At 40.2% G+C, this 12853-nt stretch overlaps 1 protein-coding gene and 20 non-coding genes across 22 annotated transcripts in view; all 21 read left to right on the top strand.

The window, feature by feature from the left end:
- The window catches only part of pnpla7b (patatin-like phospholipase domain containing 7b), a 120327-nt gene that overhangs the window by 24970 nt on the left and 82504 nt on the right, over window positions 1–12853 (top strand). The gene's annotated exons all lie outside the window — the stretch shown is intronic.
- On the top strand, window positions 63–135 carry trnak-uuu (transfer RNA lysine (anticodon UUU)). Its single transcript has one exon. It is a non-coding gene; the product is annotated as a tRNA-Lys (tRNA).
- trnak-uuu (transfer RNA lysine (anticodon UUU)) lies at window positions 699–771 on the top strand. Its single transcript has one exon. It is a non-coding gene; the product is annotated as a tRNA-Lys (tRNA).
- On the top strand, window positions 1324–1396 carry trnak-uuu (transfer RNA lysine (anticodon UUU)). Its single transcript has one exon. It is a non-coding gene; the product is annotated as a tRNA-Lys (tRNA).
- On the top strand, window positions 1949–2021 carry trnak-uuu (transfer RNA lysine (anticodon UUU)). Its single transcript has one exon. It is a non-coding gene; the product is annotated as a tRNA-Lys (tRNA).
- trnak-uuu (transfer RNA lysine (anticodon UUU)) lies at window positions 2714–2786 on the top strand. Its single transcript has one exon. It is a non-coding gene; the product is annotated as a tRNA-Lys (tRNA).
- Window positions 3339–3411, top strand: trnak-uuu (transfer RNA lysine (anticodon UUU)). Its single transcript has one exon. It is a non-coding gene; the product is annotated as a tRNA-Lys (tRNA).
- On the top strand, window positions 3975–4047 carry trnak-uuu (transfer RNA lysine (anticodon UUU)). The gene has a single exon. It is a non-coding gene; the product is annotated as a tRNA-Lys (tRNA).
- Window positions 4611–4683, top strand: trnak-uuu (transfer RNA lysine (anticodon UUU)). The gene has a single exon. It is a non-coding gene; the product is annotated as a tRNA-Lys (tRNA).
- trnak-uuu (transfer RNA lysine (anticodon UUU)) lies at window positions 5247–5319 on the top strand. Its single transcript has one exon. It is a non-coding gene; the product is annotated as a tRNA-Lys (tRNA).
- Window positions 5883–5955, top strand: trnak-uuu (transfer RNA lysine (anticodon UUU)). Its single transcript has one exon. It is a non-coding gene; the product is annotated as a tRNA-Lys (tRNA).
- On the top strand, window positions 6519–6591 carry trnak-uuu (transfer RNA lysine (anticodon UUU)). Its single transcript has one exon. It is a non-coding gene; the product is annotated as a tRNA-Lys (tRNA).
- trnak-uuu (transfer RNA lysine (anticodon UUU)) lies at window positions 7155–7227 on the top strand. The gene has a single exon. It is a non-coding gene; the product is annotated as a tRNA-Lys (tRNA).
- trnak-uuu (transfer RNA lysine (anticodon UUU)) lies at window positions 7780–7852 on the top strand. The gene has a single exon. It is a non-coding gene; the product is annotated as a tRNA-Lys (tRNA).
- trnak-uuu (transfer RNA lysine (anticodon UUU)) lies at window positions 8405–8477 on the top strand. The gene has a single exon. It is a non-coding gene; the product is annotated as a tRNA-Lys (tRNA).
- On the top strand, window positions 9041–9113 carry trnak-uuu (transfer RNA lysine (anticodon UUU)). Its single transcript has one exon. It is a non-coding gene; the product is annotated as a tRNA-Lys (tRNA).
- Window positions 9666–9738, top strand: trnak-uuu (transfer RNA lysine (anticodon UUU)). The gene has a single exon. It is a non-coding gene; the product is annotated as a tRNA-Lys (tRNA).
- On the top strand, window positions 10291–10363 carry trnak-uuu (transfer RNA lysine (anticodon UUU)). Its single transcript has one exon. It is a non-coding gene; the product is annotated as a tRNA-Lys (tRNA).
- On the top strand, window positions 10928–11000 carry trnak-uuu (transfer RNA lysine (anticodon UUU)). The gene has a single exon. It is a non-coding gene; the product is annotated as a tRNA-Lys (tRNA).
- trnak-uuu (transfer RNA lysine (anticodon UUU)) lies at window positions 11693–11765 on the top strand. Its single transcript has one exon. It is a non-coding gene; the product is annotated as a tRNA-Lys (tRNA).
- On the top strand, window positions 12319–12391 carry trnak-uuu (transfer RNA lysine (anticodon UUU)). Its single transcript has one exon. It is a non-coding gene; the product is annotated as a tRNA-Lys (tRNA).

Here is a 12853-nt window from a genome sequence, read left to right as displayed (position 1 = left end):
GTGTAAATAAATGAAATTTCGACTTTTGTTCAATCTTTCATCGAAAGGGTGTAGCTCTCGAAGCCTGGATAGCTCAGACGGTAGAGCATCAGACTTTTAATCTGAGGGTCCAGGGTTCAAGTCCCTGTTCAGGCGATATATTCCTCTTATCGGACTTACATTGACAATACTATTATGTAGGGTAATAAAAAAACAAGTCCTGTACCACTGTCATGTCTTTGGATGCATATGTACCCTCAATGTTATCCAAGATGGAAGTTAATAGGTGAGTTAAGGCATTTTTCATGCTGGAATTGTGTCCTCTTAAGAGAGTATATGTCATCACAGGAATCATGGATCAAGTCAATAAGTCTGTATATATACCCTCACAGTTACCCAAGATGGAGGTTTATAGGTGAGTTGAGGCATTTTTCACGCTGGATCTGTGTCCTTTGAAGAGTGTATGTCATCACAGGAATCATTGAATCAAGTCAATAATCCTGCCAGTATAGAGTTTTCCTTTGATTTAGACTCAACTTGGGCTGTGGGCCTGTTATACCACAAGTACCCAGAAGTACTTGTTTTTCTTTGCCGTACATGCCTTTCGTCTGCCCAACTGTATGAAGAGGTAGTTTTCTTTTGTTAGATGTCGCGCTTGTGTAAATAAATTAAATTTTGACTTTTGTTCAATCTTTCATCGAAAGGGTGTAGCTCTCGAAGCATGGATAGCTCAGACGGTAGAGCATCAGACTTTTAATCTGAGGGTCCAGGGTTCAAGTCCCTGTTCAGGCGATATATTCCTCTTATCGGACTTACATGGACAATACTCTTAGGTAGGGTAATAAAAAAACAAGTCCTGTACCACTGTCATGTCTTTGGATGCATATGTACCCTCAATGTTATCCAAGATGTGAGTTAAGGCATTTTTCACGCTGGAATTTTGTCATCTTAAGAGAGTATATGTCATCACAGGAATCCTTGAATCAAGTCAATAAGTCTGTATATATACCCTCACAGTTACCCAAGATGTAGGTTTATAGGTGAGTTGATGCATTTTTCACGCTGGATCTGTGTCCTTTGAAGAGTGTATGTCATCACAGGAATCCTTGAATGTAGTCAATATTCCTGCCAGTATAGAGTTTTCCTTTGATTTAGACTCAACTTGGGCTGTGGGTCTTCTATACCAAAAGTACCCAGAAGTACTTGATTTTCTTTGCCGTACATGCCTTTCGTCTGCCCAACTGTATGAAGAGGTAGTTTTCTTTTGTTAGATGTCGCGCTTGTGTAAATAAATGAAATTTTGACTTTTGTTCAACCTTTCATCGAAAGGGTGTAGCTCTCGAAGCCTGGATAGCTCAGACGGTAGAGCATCAGACTTTTAATCTGAGGGTCCAGGGTTCAAGTCCCTGTTCAGGCGATATATTCCTCTTATCGGACTTACATGGACAATACTATTAGGTAGGGTAATAAAAAAACAAGTCCTGTACCACTGTCATGTCTTTGGATGCATATGTACCCTCAATGTTATTCAAGATTTGAGTTAAGGCATTTTTCACGCTGGAATTTTGTCATCTTAAGAGAGTATATGTCATCACAGGAAACCTTGAATCAAACCAATCAGTATGTATATATACCCTCACAGTTACCCAAGATGGAGGTTTATAGGTGAGTTGAGGCATTTTTCACGCTGGATCTGTGTCCTTTGAAGAGTGTATGTCATCACAGGAATCATTGAATCAAGTCAATAATCCTGCCAGTATAGAGTTTTCCTTTGATTTAGACTCAACTTGGGCTGTGGGCCTGTTATACCACAAGTACCCAGAAGTACTTGTTTTTCTTTGCCGTACATGCCTTTCGTCTGCCCAACTGTATGAAGAGGTAGTTTTCTGTTGTTTGATGTCGCGCTTGTGTAAATAATTGAAATTTCGACTTTTGTTCAATCTTTCATCGAAAGGGTGTAGCTCTCGAAGCCTGGATAGCTCAGACGGTAGAGCATCAGACTTTTAATCTGAGGGTCCAGGGTTCAAGTCCCTGTTCAGGCGATATATTCCTCTTATCGGACTTACATGGACAATACTATTAGGCAGGGTAATAAAAAAACAAGTCCTGTACCACTGTCATGTCTTTGGATGCATATGTACCCTCAATGTTATCCAAGATGGAAGTTAATAGGTGAGTTAAGGCATTTTTCACGCTGGAATTGTGTCCTCTTAAGAGAGTATATGTCATCACAGGAATCCTTGAATCAAGTCAATAAGTCTGTATATATACCCTCACAGTTACCCAAGATGGAGTTTTATAGGTGAGGTAAGGCATTTTTTACGCTGGATCTGTGTCTTCTGAAGAGTGTATGTCATCACAGGAATCCTTGATTCAAGTCAATAAGTCTGTATATATACCCTCACAGTTACCCAAGATGTAGGTTTATAGGTGAGTTGAGGCATTTTTCACGCTGGATCTGTGTCCTTTGAAGAGTGTATGTCATCACAGGAATCCTTGAATGTAGTCAATAATCCTGCCAGTATAGAGTTTTCCTTTGATTTAGACTCAACTTGGGCTGTGGGTCTTCTATACCAAAAGTACCCAGAAGTACTTGATTTTCTTTGCCGTACATGCCTTTCGACTGCCCAACTGTATGAAGAGGTAGTTTTCTGTTGTTAGATGTCGCGCTTGTGTAAATAAATGAAATTTTGACTTTTGTTCAACCTTTCATCGAAAGGGTGTAGCTCTCGAAGCCTGGATAGCTCAGACGGTAGAGCATCAGACTTTTAATCTGAGGGTCCAGGGTTCAAGTCCCTGTTCAGGCGATATATTCCTCTTATCGGACTTACATGGACAATACTATTAGGTAGGGTAATAAAAAAACAAGTCCTGTACAACTGTCATGTCTTTGGATGCATATGTACCCTCAATGTTATCCAAGATGTGAGTTAAGGCATTTTTCACGCTGGAATTTTGTCATCTTAAGAGAGTATATGTCATCACAGGAAACCTTGAATCAAGCCAATCAGTATGTATATATACCCTCACAGTTACCCAAGATGGAGGTTTATAGGTGAGTTGAGGCATTTTTCACGCTGGATCTGTGTCCTTTGAAGAGTGTATGTCATCACAGGAATCATTGAATCAAGTCAATAATCCTGCCAGTATAGAGTTTTCCTTTGATTTAGACTCAACTCGGGCTGTGGGCCTGTTATACCACAAGTACCCAGAAGTACTTGTTTTTCTTTGCCGTACATGCCTTTCGTCTGCCCAACTGTATGAAGAGGTAGTTTTCTGTTGTTTGATGTCGCGCTTGTGTAAATAAATGAAATTTCGACTTTTGTTCAATCTTTCATCGAAAGGGTGTAGCTCTCGAAGCCTGGATAGCTCAGACGGTAGAGCATCACACTTTTAATCTGAGGGTCCAGGGTTCAAGTCCCTGTTCAGGCGATATATTCCTCTTATCGGACTTACATTGACAATACTATTATGTAGGGTAATAAAAAAACAAGTCCTGTACCACTGTCATGTCTTTGGATGCATATGTACCCTCAATGTTATCCAAGATGGAAGTTAATAGGTGAGTTAAGGCATTTTTCACGCTGGAATTGTGTCCTCTTAAGAGAGTATATGTCATCACAGGAATCATGGATCAAGTCAATAAGTCTGTATATATACCCTCACAGTTACCCAAGATGGAGCTTTATAGGTGAGTTGAGGCATTTTTCACGCTGGATCTGTGTCCTTTGAAGAGTGTATGTCATCACAGGAATCCTTGAATGTAGTCAATAATCCTGCCAGTATAGAGTTTTCCTTTGATTTAGACTCAACTTGGGCTGTGGGCCTTTTATACCAAAAGTACCCAGAAGTACTTGATTTTCTTTGCCGTACATGCCTTTCGACTGCCCAACTGTATGAAGAGGTAGTTTTCTGTTGTTAGATGTCGTGCTTGTGTAAATAAATGAAATTTTGACTTTTGTTCAATCTTTCATCGAAAGGGTGTAGCTATCGAAGCCTGGATAGCTCAGACGGTAGAGCATCAGACTTTTAATCTGAGGGTCCAGGGTTCAAGTCCCTGTTCAGGCGATATATTCCTCTTATAGGACTTACATGGACAATACTATTATGTAGGGTAATAAAAAAACAAGTCCTGTACCACTGTCATGTCTTTGGATGCATATGTACCCTCAATGTTATCCAAGATGGAAGTTAATAGGTGAGTTAAGGCATTTTTCACGCTGGAATTGTGTCCTCTTAAGAGAGTATATGTCATCACAGGAATCATGGATCAAGTCAATAAGTCTGTATATATACCCTCACAGTTACCCAAGATGGAGGTTTATAGGTGAGTTGAGGCATTTTTCACGCTGGATCTGTGTCCTTTGAAGAGTGTATGTCATCACAGGAATCATTGAATCAAGTCAATAATCCTGCCAGTATAGAGTTTTCCTTTGATTTAGACTCAACTTGGGCTGTGGGCCTGTTATACCACAAGTACCCAGAAGTACTTGTTTTTCTTTGCCGTACATGCCTTTCGTCTGCCCAACTGTATGAAGAGGTAGTTTTCTTTTGTTAGATGTCGCGCTTGTGTAAATAAATGAAATTTTGACTTTTGTTCAATCTTTCATCGAAAGGGTGTAGCTCTCGAAGCCTAGATAGCTCAGACGGTAGAGCATCAGACTTTTAATCTGAGGGTCCAGGGTTCAAGTCCCTGTTCAGGCGATATATTCCTCTTATCGGACTTACATTGACAATACTATTATGTAGGGTAATAAAAAAACAACTCCTGTACCACTGTCATGTCTTTGGATGCATATGTACCCTCAATGTTATCCAAGATGGAAGTTAATAGGTGAGTTAAGGCATTTTTCATGCTGGAATTGTGTCCTCTTAAGAGAGTATATGTCATCACAGGAATCATGGATCAAGTCAATAAGTCTGTATATATACCCTCACAGTTACCCAAGATGGAGGTTTATAGGTGAGTTGAGGCATTTTTCACGCTGGATCTGTGTCCTTTGAAGAGTGTATGTCATCACAGGAATCATTGAATCAAGTCAATAATCCTGCCAGTATAGAGTTTTCCTTTGATTTAGACTCAACTTGGGCTGTGGGCCTGTTATACCACAAGTACCCAGAAGTACTTGTTTTTCTTTGCCGTACATGCCTTTCGTCTGCCCAACTGTATGAAGAGGTAGTTTTCTTTTGTTAGATGTCGCGCTTGTGTAAATAAATGAAATTTTGACTTTTGTTCAATCTTTCATCGAAAGGGTGTAGCTCTCGAAGCCTGGATAGCTCAGACGGTAGAGCATCAGACTTTTAATCTGAGGGTCCAGGGTTCAAGTCCCTGTTCAGGCGATATATTCCTCTTATCGGACTTACATGGACAATACTATTAGGTAGGGTAATAAAAAAACAAGTCCTGTACCACTGTCATGTCTTTGGATGCATATGTACCCTCAATGTTATCCAAGATGGAAGTTAATAGGTGAGTTAAGGCATTTTTCACGCTGGAATTGTGTCCTCTTAAGAGAGTATATGTCATCACAGGAATCATGGATCAAGTCAATAAGTCTGTATATATACCCTCACAGTTACCCAAGATGGAGCTTTATAGGTGAGTTGAGGCATTTTTCACGCTGGATCTGTGTCCTTTGAAGAGTGTATGTCATCACAGGAATCCTTGAATGTAGTCAATAATCCTGCCAGTATAGAGTTTTCCTTTGATTTAGACTCAACTTGGGCTGTGGGCCTTTTATACCAAAAGTACCCAGAAGTACTTGATTTTCTTTGCCGTACATGCCTTTCGACTGCCCAACTGTATGAAGAGGTAGTTTTCTGTTGTTAGATGTCGTGCTTGTGTAAATAAATGAAATTTTGACTTTTGTTCAATCTTTCATCGAAAGGGTGTAGCTATCGAAGCCTGGATAGCTCAGACGGTAGAGCATCAGACTTTTAATCTGAGGGTCCAGGGTTCAAGTCCCTGTTCAGGCGATATATTCCTCTTATAGGACTTACATGGACAATACTATTATGTAGGGTAATAAAAAAACAAGTCCTGTACCACTGTCATGTCTTTGGATGCATATGTACCCTCAATGTTATCCAAGATGGAAGTTAATAGGTGAGTTAAGGCATTTTTCACGCTGGAATTGTGTCCTCTTAAGAGAGTATATGTCATCACAGGAATCATGGATCAAGTCAATAAGTCTGTATATATACCCTCACAGTTACCCAAGATGGAGGTTTATAGGTGAGTTGAGGCATTTTTCACGCTGGATCTGTGTCCTTTGAAGAGTGTATGTCATCACAGGAATCATTGAATCAAGTCAATAATCCTGCCAGTATAGAGTTTTCCTTTGATTTAGACTCAACTTGGGCTGTGGGCCTGTTATACCACAAGTACCCAGAAGTACTTGTTTTTCTTTGCCGTACATGCCTTTCGTCTGCCCAACTGTATGAAGAGGTAGTTTTCTTTTGTTAGATGTCGCGCTTGTGTAAATAAATGAAATTTTGACTTTTGTTCAATCTTTCATCGAAAGGGTGTAGCTCTCGAAGCCTAGATAGCTCAGACGGTAGAGCATCAGACTTTTAATCTGAGGGTCCAGGGTTCAAGTCCCTGTTCAGGCGATATATTCCTCTTATCGGACTTACATTGACAATACTATTATGTAGGGTAATAAAAAAACAACTCCTGTACCACTGTCATGTCTTTGGATGCATATGTACCCTCAATGTTATCCAAGATGGAAGTTAATAGGTGAGTTAAGGCATTTTTCATGCTGGAATTGTGTCCTCTTAAGAGAGTATATGTCATCACAGGAATCATGGATCAAGTCAATAAGTCTGTATATATACCCTCACAGTTACCCAAGATGGAGGTTTATAGGTGAGTTGAGGCATTTTTCACGCTGGATCTGTGTCCTTTGAAGAGTGTATGTCATCACAGGAATCATTGAATCAAGTCAATAATCCTGCCAGTATAGAGTTTTCCTTTGATTTAGACTCAACTTGGGCTGTGGGCCTGTTATACCACAAGTACCCAGAAGTACTTGTTTTTCTTTGCCGTACATGCCTTTCGTCTGCCCAACTGTATGAAGAGGTAGTTTTCTTTTGTTAGATGTCGCGCTTGTGTAAATAAATGAAATTTTGACTTTTGTTCAATCTTTCATCGAAAGGGTGTAGCTCTCGAAGCCTGGATAGCTCAGACGGTAGAGCATCAGACTTTTAATCTGAGGGTCCAGGGTTCAAGTCCCTGTTCAGGCGATATATTCCTCTTATCGGACTTACATGGACAATACTATTAGGTAGGGTAATAAAAAAACAAGTCCTGTACCACTGTCATGTCTTTGGATGCATATGTACCCTCAATGTTATCCAAGATGTGAGTTAAGGCATTTTTCACGCTGGAATTTTGTCATCTTAAGAGAGTATATGTCATCACAGGAAACCTTGAATCAAGCCAATCAGTATGTATATATACCCTCACAGTTACCCAAGATGGAGGTTTATAGGTGAGTTGAGGCATTTTTCACGCTGGATCTGTGTCCTTTGAAGAGTGTATGTCATCACAGGAATCATTGAATCAAGTCAATAATCCTGCCAGTATAGAGTTTTCCTTTGATTTAGACTCAACTTGGGCTGTGGGCCTATTATACCACAAGTACCCAGAAGTACTTGTTTTTCTTTGCCGTACATGCCTTTCGTCTGCCCAACTGTATGAAGAGGTAGTTTTCTGTTGTTTGATGTCGCGCTTGTGTAAATAATTGAAATTTCGACTTTTGTTCAATCTTTCATCGAAAGGGTGTAGCTCTCGAAGCCTGGATAGCTCAGACGGTAGAGCATCAGACTTTTAATCTGAGGGTCCAGGGATCAAGTCCCTGTTCAGGCGATATATTCCTCTTAACGGACTTACATGGACAATACTATTAGGTAGGGTAATAAAAAAACAAGTCCTGTACCACTGTCATGTCTTTGGATGCATATGTACCCTCAATGTTATCCAAGATGTGAGTTAAGGCATTTTTCACGCTGGAATTTTGTCATCTTAAGAGAGTATATGTCATCACAGGAAACCTTGAATCAAGCCAATCAGTATGTATATATACCCTCACAGTTACCCAAGATGGAGGTTTATAGGTGAGTTGAGGCATTTTTCACGCTGGATCTGTGTCCTTTGAAGAGTGTATGTCATCACAGGAATCATTGAATCAAGTCAATAATCCTGCCAGTATAGAGTTTTCCTTTGATTTAGACTCAACTTGGGCTGTGGGCCTGTTATACCACAAGTACCCAGAAGTACTTGTTTTTCTTTGCCGTACATGCCTTTCGTCTGCCCAACTGTATGAAGAGGTAGTTTTCTGTTGTTTGATGTCGCGCTTGTGTAAATAAATGAAATTTCGACTTTTGTTCAATCTTTCATCGAAAGGGTGTAGCTCTCGAAGCCTGGATAGCTCAGACGGTAGAGCATCAGACATTTAATCTGAGGGTCCAGGGTTCAAGTCCCTGTTCAGGCGATATATTCCTCTTATCGGACTTACATTGACAATACTATTATGTAGGGTAATAAAAAAACAAGTCCTGTACCACTGTCATGTCTTTGGATGCATATGTACCCTCAATGTTATCCAAGATGGAAGTTAATAGGTGAGTTAAGGCATTTTTCATGCTGGAATTGTGTCCTCTTAAGAGAGTATATGTCATCACAGGAATCATGGATCAAGTCAATAAGTCTGTATATATACCCTCACAGTTACCCAAGATGGAGGTTTATAGGTGAGTTGAGGCATTTTTCACGCTGGATCTGTGTCCTTTGAAGAGTGTATGTCATCACAGGAATCATTGAATCAAGTCAATAATCCTGCCAGTATAGAGTTTTCCTTTGATTTAGACTCAACTTGGGCTGTGGGCCTGTTATACCACAAGTACCCAGAAGTACTTGTTTTTCTTTGCCGTACATGCCTTTCGTCTGCCCAACTGTATGAAGAGGTAGTTTTCTTTTGTTAGATGTCGCGCTTGTGTAAATAAATTAAATTTTGACTTTTGTTCAATCTTTCATCGAAAGGGTGTAGCTCTCGAAGCATGGATAGCTCAGACGGTAGAGCATCAGACTTTTAATCTGAGGGTCCAGGGTTCAAGTCCCTGTTCAGGCGATATATTCCTCTTATCGGACTTACATGGACAATACTATTAGGTAGGGTAATAAAAAAACAAGTCCTGTACCACTGTCATGTCTTTGGATGCATATGTACCCTCAATGTTATCCAAGATGTGAGTTAAGGCATTTTTCACGCTGGAATTTTGTCATCTTAAGAGAGTATATGTCATCACAGGAAACCTTGAATCAAGCCAATCAGTATGTATATATACCCTCACAGTTACCCAAGATGGAGGTTTATAGGTGAGTTGAGGCATTTTTCACGCTGGATCTGTGTCCTTTGAAGAGTGTATGTCATCACAGGAATCATTGAATCAAGTCAATAATCCTGCCAGTATAGAGTTTTCCTTTGATTTAGACTCAACTTGGGCTGTGGGCCTGTTATACCACAAGTACCCAGAAGTACTTGTTTTTCTTTGCCGTACATGCCTTTCGTCTGCCCAACTGTATGAAGAGGTAGTTTTCTGTTGTTTGATGTCGCGCTTGTGTAAATAAATGAAATTTCGACTTTTGTTCAATCTTTCATCGAAAGGGTGTAGCTCTCGAAGCCTGGATAGCTCAGACGGTAGAGCATCAGACTTTTAATCTGAGGGTCCAGGGTTCAAGTCCCTGTTCAGTCGATATATTCCTCTTATCGGACTTACATGGACAATACTATTAGGTAGGGTAATAAAAAAACAAGTCCTGTACCACTGTCATGTCTTTGGATGCATATGTACCCTCAATGTTATCCAAGATGTGAGTTAAGGCATTTTTCACGCTGGAATTATGTCATCTTAAGAGAGTATATGTCATCACAGGAAACCTTGAATCAAGCCAATCAGTATGTATATATACCCTCACAGTTACCCAAGATGGAGGTTTATAGGTGAGTTGAGGCATTTTTCACGCTGGATCTGTGTCCTTTGAAGAGTGTATGTCATCACAGGAATCATTGAATCAAGTCAATAATCCTGCCAGTATAGAGTTTTCCTTTGATTTAGACTCAACTTGGGCTGTGGGCCTGTTATAACACAAGTACCCAGAAGTACTTGTTTTTCTTTGCCGTACATGCCTTTCGTCTGCCCAACTGTATGAAGAGGTAGTTTTCTGTTGTTAGATGTCGCGCTTGTGTAAATAAATGAAATTTTGACTTTTGTTCAATCTTTCATCGAAAGGGTGTAGCTCTCGAAGCCTGGATAGCTCAGACGGTAGAGCATCAGACTTTTAATCTGAGGGTCCAGGGTTCAAGTCCCTGTTCAGGCGATATATTCCTCTTATCGGACTTACATGGACAATACTATTAGGCAGGGTAATAAAAAAACAAGTCCTGTACCACTGTCATGTCTTTGGATGCATATGTACCCTCAATGTTATCCAAGATGGAAGTTAATAGGTGAGTTAAGGCATTTTTCACGCTGGAATTGTGTCCTCTTAAGAGAGTATATGTCATCACAGGAATCCTTGAATCAAGTCAATAAGTCTGTATATATACCCTCACAGTTACCCAAGATGGAGGTTCATAGGTGAGTTGAGGCATTTTTCACGCTGGATCTGTGTCCTTTGAAGAGTGTATGTCATCACAGGAATCATTGAATCAAGTCAATAATCCTGCCAGTATAGAGTTTTCCTTTGATTTAGACTCAACTTGGGCTGTGGGCCTGTTATACCACAAGTACCCAGAAGTACTTGTTTTTCTTTGCCGTACATGCCTTTCGTCTGCCCAACTGTATGAAGAGGTAGTTTTCTGTTGTTTGATGTCGCGCTTGTGTAAATAAATGAAATTTCGACTTTTGTTCAATCTTTCATCGAAAGGGTGTAGCTCTCGAAGCCTGGATAGCTCAGACGGTAGAGCATCAGACTTTTAATCTGAGGGTCCAGGGTTCAAGTCCCTGTTCAGGCGATATATTCCTCTTATCGGACTTACCTGGACAATACTATTAGGCAGGGTAATAAAAAAACAAGTCCTGTACCACTGTCATGTCTTTGGATGCATATGTACCCTCAATGTTATCCAAGATGGAAGTTAATAGGTGAGTTAAGGCATTTTTCACGCTGGAATTGTGTCCTCTTAAGAGAGTATATGTCATCACAGGAATCCTTGAATCAAGTCAATAAGTCTGTATATATACCCTCACAGTTACCCAAGATGGAGTTTTATAGGTGAGGTAAGGCATTTTTTACGCTGGATCTGTGTCTTCTGAAGAGTGTATGTCATCACAGGAATCCTTGAATCAAGTCAATAAGTCTGTATATATACCCTCACAGTTACCCAAGATGTAGGTTTATAGGTGAGTTGAGGCATTTTTCACGCTGGATCTGTGTCCTTTGAAGAGTGTATGTCATCACAGGAATCCTTGAATGTAGTCAATATTCCTGCCAGTATAGAGTTTTCCTTTGATTTAGACTCAACTTGGGCTGTGGGTCTTCTATACCAAAAGTACCCAGAAGTACTTGATTTTCTTTGCCGTACATGCCTTTCGTCTGCCCAACTGTATGAAGAGGTAGTTTTCTTTTGTTAGATGTCGCGCTTGTGTAAATAAATGAAATTTTGACTTTTGTTCAACCTTTCATCGAAAGGGTGTAGCTCTCGAAGCCTGGATAGCTCAGACGGTAGAGCATCAGACTTTTAATCTGAGGGTCCAGGGTTCAAGTCCCTGTTCAGGCGATATATTCCTCTTATCGGACTTACATGGACAATACTATTAGGTAGGGTAGTAAAAAAACAAGTCCTGTACCACTGTCATGTCTTTGGATGCATATGTACCCTCAATGTTATCCAAGAATGTGAGTTAAGGCATTTTTCACGCTGGAATTTTGTCATCTTAAGAGAGTATATGTCATCACAGGAAACCTTGAATCAAACCAATCAGTATGTATATATACCCTCACAGTTACCCAAGATGGAGGTTTATAGGTGAGTTGAGGCATTTTTCACGCTGGATCTGTGTCCTTTGAAGAGTGTATGTCATCACAGGAATCATTGAATCAAGTCAATAATCCTGCCAGTATAGAGTTTTCCTTTGATTTAGACTCAACTTGGGCTGTGGGCCTGTTATACCACAAGTACCCAGAAGTACTTGTTTTTCTTTGCCGTACATGCCTTTCGTCTGCCCAACTGTATGAAGAGGTAGTTTTCTGTTGTTTGATGTCGCGCTTGTGTAAATAATTGAAATTTCGACTTTTGTTCAATCTTTCATCGAAAGGGTGTAGCTCTCGAAGCCTGGATAGCTCAGACGGTAGAGCATCAGACTTTTAATCTGAGGGTCCAGGGTTCAAGTCCCTGTTCAGGCGATATATTCCTCTTATCGGACTTACATGGACAATACTATTAGGCAGGGTAATAAAAAAACAAGTCCTGTACCACTGTCATGTCTTTGGATGCATATGTACCCTCAATGTTATCCAAGATGGAAGTTAATAGGTGAGTTAAGGCATTTTTCACGCTGGAATTGTGTCCTCTTAAGAGAGTATATGTCATCACAGGAATCCTTGAATCAAGTCAATAAGTCTGTATATATACCCTCACAGTTACCCAAGATGGAGTTTTATAGGTGAGGTAAGGCATTTTTTACGCTGGATCTGTGTCTTCTGAAGAGTGTATGTCATCACAGGAATCCTTGATTCAAGTCAATAAGTCTGTATATATACCCTCACAGTTACCCAAGATGTAGGTTTATAGGTGAGTTGAGGCATTTTTCACGCTGGATCTGTGTCCTTTGAAGAGTGTATGTCATCACAGGAATCCTTGAATGT

Source organism: Pleuronectes platessa, chromosome 4, assembly GCF_947347685.1.
Source record: "Pleuronectes platessa chromosome 4, fPlePla1.1, whole genome shotgun sequence".
Lineage (NCBI taxonomy): Eukaryota > Metazoa > Chordata > Actinopteri > Pleuronectiformes > Pleuronectidae > Pleuronectes > Pleuronectes platessa.
The sequence above is the reverse complement of the archived record's forward strand: the minus strand, read 5'-3'. Positions and strand labels throughout refer to the sequence as shown.